Source organism: Schistocerca americana, chromosome 10, assembly GCF_021461395.2.
Source record: "Schistocerca americana isolate TAMUIC-IGC-003095 chromosome 10, iqSchAmer2.1, whole genome shotgun sequence".
Taxonomy (NCBI): domain Eukaryota; kingdom Metazoa; phylum Arthropoda; class Insecta; order Orthoptera; family Acrididae; genus Schistocerca; species Schistocerca americana.
In genome coordinates, this window is record NC_060128.1 from 17,685,736 (window position 1) to 17,692,550 (window position 6,815).

The following is a 6,815-nucleotide window of genomic DNA, read 5'->3' on the forward strand; positions in this document are numbered from 1 at the left end:
ATCACAAATTTAGCATTGGATGGCAGCGTGGAGGGTAAAAATGGTAGAGGGAGACCAAGAGATGAATACACTAAGCAGATTCAGAAGGATGTAGGTTGCAGTAGGTACTGGAAGATGAAGAAGCTTGCACAGGATAGAGTAGCATGGAGAGCTGCATGAAACCAGTCTCACGACTGAAGACCACAACAACATGTGTGCACTTGTTGTGTCTGTGTGATTGTTTGAATGCGTGTGTGTGTGTGTGTGTGCGCTCTTGTTTTCTGACAAAAGCTACGGCTGAAAATTTAGTTGTGAGAGGACAATTGTCTTTTATACGTCCTGTCGGTGCCTCGGCAATCATCTTTACAGTGAGTTGCTACCTATCCTCATCATTATCAATTCTCAGAGTAATCGAACAAATTACCTGTCGTGCGGACCGATCGCCCCAGTCTCATTTCGTCGACATGCTGTCTGCGGCTCGTGAATAGCTGAATTTGTGTGGGTACCTGTAACGGGTGAGGCTCGCCGACCTGAAGCCGCTCGGTCCCCCCTGGTGTGTGAGCCCTGCTCGTCAGATCTACTCCCACCGACCCGCCCGCAGGCCGGTCAACTCCTGTGCGTGGTTTAAACGCAGCGAATTTTCACGGTTTATCCGTGGACCGGGACTGCGGCGCTCCTTGGCGGGCCAGAGGCCACGGGCGACGGATTTCAGGAACTGCAACTGTCTCACCTCAAGCACATTGTACAGTGTCGCGTTTTATAGACGTTTTATTTATTCTAGTACATTTTGGCACTTCAAAAGTAGGTAACATATTAGAAAGTACGGACAATGAGAAGAAGAAAATTGTGTCAGTCGCTGGTAGTTTGTATGCCACTTACTCGTGTATTTTTCGAAATACCTGTAAAATAATAGATATAACGCAGTGGCTAATAATTGACAATAACGAACGTAGTAGAACCGACATTGTATTGGTGGTCACCTACAGTGCTGATTTACACAATTCTTCCCCTTCTTATTCACTTCTTTTGAGAGGCCTACTTTTTCTGAGGTTATTTCCAAAGTCAGTGAACTTATTTTAAATCTGTCTTGCGACTCTGAGGAAATGCGTACTTTTGTCACCGAATGTGTTTCATTTCATTGAAATGAAATAATATTGTGGTCTTAATGAGACACACGTACCGTGTGGCTTGCTTTCTCCATCTAAAAACAGCTCATTACAAAATATATTAATGTTAGTACTTAAGATTTTTGCTCACATTGGGAAACGCCATCTGCTTGCAAGCTTTTTTAGATATTTCCTCGTTTACACTATTATTTCTTGTACCACTGTGGCAATGACGGGTTGTCGACTTAAGTTTTAACTTACCCTCGATACCTCAAAATTTGTCAGGGAAAAATGCTAAAACTTGTGTGGAAATCGGGGAAATATCAGGGAATTTCACTTGGGGAAACTTGTGGCAACCCTGGTTGTGGTTGGCCAGAAACTAGACTAGTATGTCTGCCCTCACGTTCCCACGCACTCGGACATCGGGCCACTGTCACACGTGACTGACCGGCAAATCTCTGTACTGCACGACTCGACTAGCCGGCCGGCAGTTTCTTTCAAACTTTGTCACGTGCTGATAGCGCTGTCTCACAGGATCTGTGTCCTCCTCAGAGATTACTCGACTTCTGACACTGTTTATGCCCCTTATATATCCTTCCGGGCCGATAACAACGTGAAGCACGAACGAGATTAACACTCTCTGGTGGCCATTCTGTGTGTCACAAAGAATCGCGGCTCTAACACACACGCACCACTGGCCGTCACGTAAATAATTAGTGTTACACTGTCATCCGGCCACGTCTTCTGGACACTTCACTTCAGTCATCGGGCAGCGTATTTCAGGTCGAGATGCAGCATACGATTTAGAGGTGGTGTCTTACTATAGTTCAATTTACAACAGATTTGATGATGGAAAAACTGTTAATGAAGGTGAATTTGTTAGTAATTGAATTTAGTTTGTGTTCTGAAACTGGTTCGGAGATGTGCAGAAATCATCTGACACCCTCTTCATTGATTGTAGCAATATTATGAAGAAGATAGTCACTCTTCACCATGTAGCAGAGATACTGAGCTGCAGGTGGGCACAGCCAAAAGGCTTTCAGAAAATGAGCTTTCAGTTAACAAGGACTTTGTTGGAGGTAGAACACACACACACACACACACACACACACACACACACACACACACACACACACACACACAAATGCAGCTCACTTGCACCTGAGGCCACAGCCAGAGACTGCAGTCACGTTCATATGTTTATCAGTTGTGTGTTTTCTATCTCTGACAAAGGCCTTGTTGGCCCATAGCTCACTTTCTAATATTCTTTTTGCTGTGCCTATCTGCTCCTCAGCATCTTTGCTATGTGGTGAGTAGCAACTATCATTGTCATAATATTGATACATTCCATTCTGGATTCTCTTTATTGATTGATCTCTTGAAATCTGCCAGTAAGATAGTTTAATGTTAGATGGAAAGACATTAGTTTCATGTGAGATGGAAAGTCATAATGTTGTCAATGTACTGGGAAGTTTATCTAGGAAGAGGTCCAAGATATTACTTGTTAGTATTATACTTGTTGTACGAGGGGGGACCCAAAAGAAACCGGACCCCGAGTTCGCTGTCACTCGTAGACATAAAGGTTCTCACACTAGATGGCGTTAGTACAGACCTCCATGAAACAGCTGTGCAGATGGCGCCAGTGTAGAGCTGAACGTGCAAGTCTGGTATTGTGTTTCTCTCACTGTTGGCGGGTTACCTCTGCAAAGTCATTATGGCAACTTTAAAAGAACAAAGAGTGTGTGTGAAATTTTGTTTCCTGCTTAAAAAAGCTGCAATGGAGACACACCAAATGCTTCAGGAAGCTTTCCAGGACGACGCTATGAGCCGCACACAGGTTTACGGGTGGTTTGGGCGCTTTAAACATGGTGAGATGTGTGTTGAAGACCGAGTTCATTCTGGACGCCCTTCAACATCGCGAAATGAGGAGAACATTGAAAAGGTCCGCCAAAAGATCAACGAGGATCGTCGCCAAACGATCGACCAAATTTCAGCTGAGACAGGAATCAGTTGGAGCTCGTGCCAGCGGATTTTGAGTGAGGATTTGCACATGAGACGCATTGCTGCTAAATTTATTCCGTGCCTTATCACACAGGAGCAAAAAACCATCTGCATGAATGTGTGTCAGGACTTGAAAACAGAGACTGCACGTGGTCCAGACTTCTTGAACATAGTCATTACAGGGGATGAGAGTTGGTGTTACAGGTATGACCCAGAAACCGAGCAAGCGTCAAGCCAATGGAGGACTCCCAACTCTCCCAGACCAAAAAAAGCGAGGCGAGTGAGGTCAAATGTGAAGACGCTGATCACTGTCTTTTTTGGTGTTCGTGGAATTGTGCGCCGGGAATTCGTACCCCCTGGCCAGACTGTTAACCAGCACTTTTACTTGGATGTTTTAAGGCGTCTGCAAGAGGATGTGCAGAGGAAATGCCCCGAACTTTGGCGATCAGGTGACTGGTTTCTGCATCACCACAATGCTCCAGTACACACGGCCTTACGAATGACCCACTATTTGGCATCTCAGAGGTGGTCTGTCATTCCTCACACTCCGTATTCGCCGGACCTAGCCCCGTGCGACTTTTTCCTATTTCCACAAAGTAAAAACAGCTTCGCAAAGGGCACTGGACAATATCACAGTTGAAGAGTTCCAAACATGCTTCCAACAGCGGGAAAAGAGACTTGACAAGTGCATCGCATGTAATGGAGAGTATTTTGAAGGTGACTGAAGTAATTTTGTAAAAAGGTTCATCAATAAATTTTTTATGACAACAATCCGGTTTCTTCTGGGACCCCCCTTGTACACTGATAACTGCTCTGTGGAAATCAAAGTATCTTATTTACTGATTATATATATATTTTTTGTTTGTTTTCATTATTTGACTAGGTGACAAGCTTGGTGTTGCCCACATACATATTTTTTACTAATCAGACTTTTTTGTATACAGTGTTTGAAGCAGTGTGATTGGGGACATACACAAAGAGACTGTTTGCTTCACTAACGCAGGAGAGAGCCATATAAAGCTGCCTGTGCAAAAAGCGACTGACGCCAAGGTCCACACCCGCATCACGCAGCATCTGGTGTTGTGTTTTGTTTGTGGTCTGGCATAACCGTGAATTGCACACATTTAAAGGGAAGTGATAAACTGATAAGAATAAGTGGGATTTTTGGTGTAAGAAGTCCCTCGTCTGTGCCGATTCCCGTCAAATTTTCTGTTTGTACGATGTTACATTGGGGACGAGTAACTTAAAGCCTGTGTGAGTGAAGAGGTCAGAGGTGCGACATAATGCACAACGCTCCCGATCGGAGTTATGTTTCTTGAAAGGAACTTCCAAATAGCTAGTCAAAGCCTGATGTTCTCAACCCGAAGTGAGTCTCACTCTCACGTCGTGATCTTTATTGGGTTCTTCAGATGGCATAGACCTGTCTATTAGCCATTCTGGTGTAATCAGAAAGACTTGACTGTTTCCTAGGCATTTTTATTTGTAAACAAAATGAAATTGAAATGTAGTGAGTAGGAATCCAAATAAAAATGCAGATTTAACAAACTCATTTTTTCCTAGCAAAGAGTATAAATAAAACCTATCCAATGAAGTGCACCAATGTTGTTTTACAATACACAAAGCAAAATCTGTAAATCTGGATATCCTAGCCAAGCAATTTCGCAGTTAGTCTGTATTCCTAAAGACGAGATTGCTGTGCTTAATTCTGTCACTGAGGTAAACTTCCTCTCGCACATCTGTAGTGGAGTTAACAAAAACTAAATCGGTTCTCTGGCGTACTACACTGACAATTTTAGATAAAAGTTTGTTACAAAATATATATAGCGTGTTTAAAAAAGTTTCAGATACTTCGACACGTGGTAGTAATCATCAAAAAAAGAAACAATAAACACTGGTCTGCAAACGATATTTTCTGAGATAGACATGTTTATAGGAATGGCTGCGCGATGCTCGGTTGTGGTTATTAGCACTGTCATCGCATTGGTGCCCTGTCAAATGTGTCGGCATGGTATTATGTTGTCTTACCATTAAGTGATCCGCAGCCAGTTGTGTGGTTAGAGTTGTGTTGTAGGCTGCATTAGTTTTCATAATGTTCGAGTGCTTATTGTCATTACAGTCAACCCTGGGTATGTATCACGGTGTTTTTCTTCTTCCAAATGCGGATTCACTTATGTATTTACTGTTATTGCACTGTTTGTATGTGCAAATGGTATAGTACATTTACATTTTCTCACTTACACCACTTGTTAGCAACGGTAGTCTGCTACTCGACAAGTCAACTGGCCGATACGATATTCTGCTACTGTGTAGCAAATGGAGATAGCCTGTCAGCTCCTGCCCTCTATGCTGAAATGCATCTAAAGTGCAAAATGGCTTCCGATAAGCTGTTAGACAGACTTTTCCGGCGCCTGAGGGACACAGGTATCCTTGCGCCTCAGAAGACTGACAGTAGAAGGCCCCACAGAGTCTGAATACCTGACAAGGAGGAGCTTGTACTATGTTTGGTGGAAGAAACCCCTGGGACTAGTTGCCATGATTAGCTGCAGCAGAAGGCATGTCTCATTCTCTTATCTGGGGAGTACTTCATGAACAGTTACTTTACCCATATCGTCTACAGCACATTCAGGCCCTAAGGCCACAGGATCATCACGACAGATGGTGGTTCTGTCAGTGGCTGTTGCAGAAGTGCGCCGCAGATCTACTGTTCACATCAGAGATTTTATTTACCGATGAGGCATGGTTCACTTGAGATGGTGTTGTGAATTCCCATAACCAGCATGTATAGGCAGGTGTGAATCCTCAAGCGCCAGCCGGAGTGGTCGAGCGGTTCTAGGTGCTACAGTCTGGAGCCGCGTGACTGCTACGGTTGCAGGTTCGAATCCTGCCTCGGGCATGGATGTGTGTGATGTCCTTCAGTTAGTTAGGTTTAAGTAGTTCTAGGGGACTGATGACCTCAGAAGTTAAGTCCCGTAGTGCTCAAAGCCATTTGAACCATTTTTTGAATCCTCAAGCAATTCAGGAAAGAGGGCATCAGCACCAATTCTCAATCAAGTTATGGGCAGGTGTGCTTGGCATTAGATTAATAGGGTCATAAGTGCTACCACAAAGGTTAACTGGAGCGTATCATCTGGACTTTCTCATTAATGTATCGCCTACCTTGCTGGAGCCTGTGCCATTGCATCAACGAATACAAATGTGATTTATGCATGATCTCCTCCCCCCCAACCTACCCCCCCCCCCCCCCCCCCCCACACACACGCACATGCGCACGCATGGGGCTTGCTGCTCTTTGGTGAGTTCATGCTTGGCTACCATGTGGCCCCAGCCTTTGCAACATCTTCTCCCTTCCGTGCTGGATGTCTACCCTCTTGCTGTGCGTTTTCCCCTCCCTTAGGGAACATGCCTGGATTTTCTTTGGTAGTTCTTTTAACAGTTCTACTCCCTCTTCGGTTGTGTGGGCCAACCTCCAATGGCTCTCTGGGACCAAGGGTTTGCAAGGTGACAGAATGTAAGATTCCTGTCGAGCTGGTACGGTGTCTCGAGTCTCGCAATTTACTAACCACTGCACTGTGTGGCTTTCGAGCGCACCATTCTGTAGTTGACCATCTCGTCACTTTGTCCACCTGTGTCGTGAATAGTTTTCTGTGGAAATCCCAGACTGTGGCCGTGTTTTTCGATTTGGAGAAAGCCTACCACACCTGCTGGAGGACTGATATTCTCCACACTCTC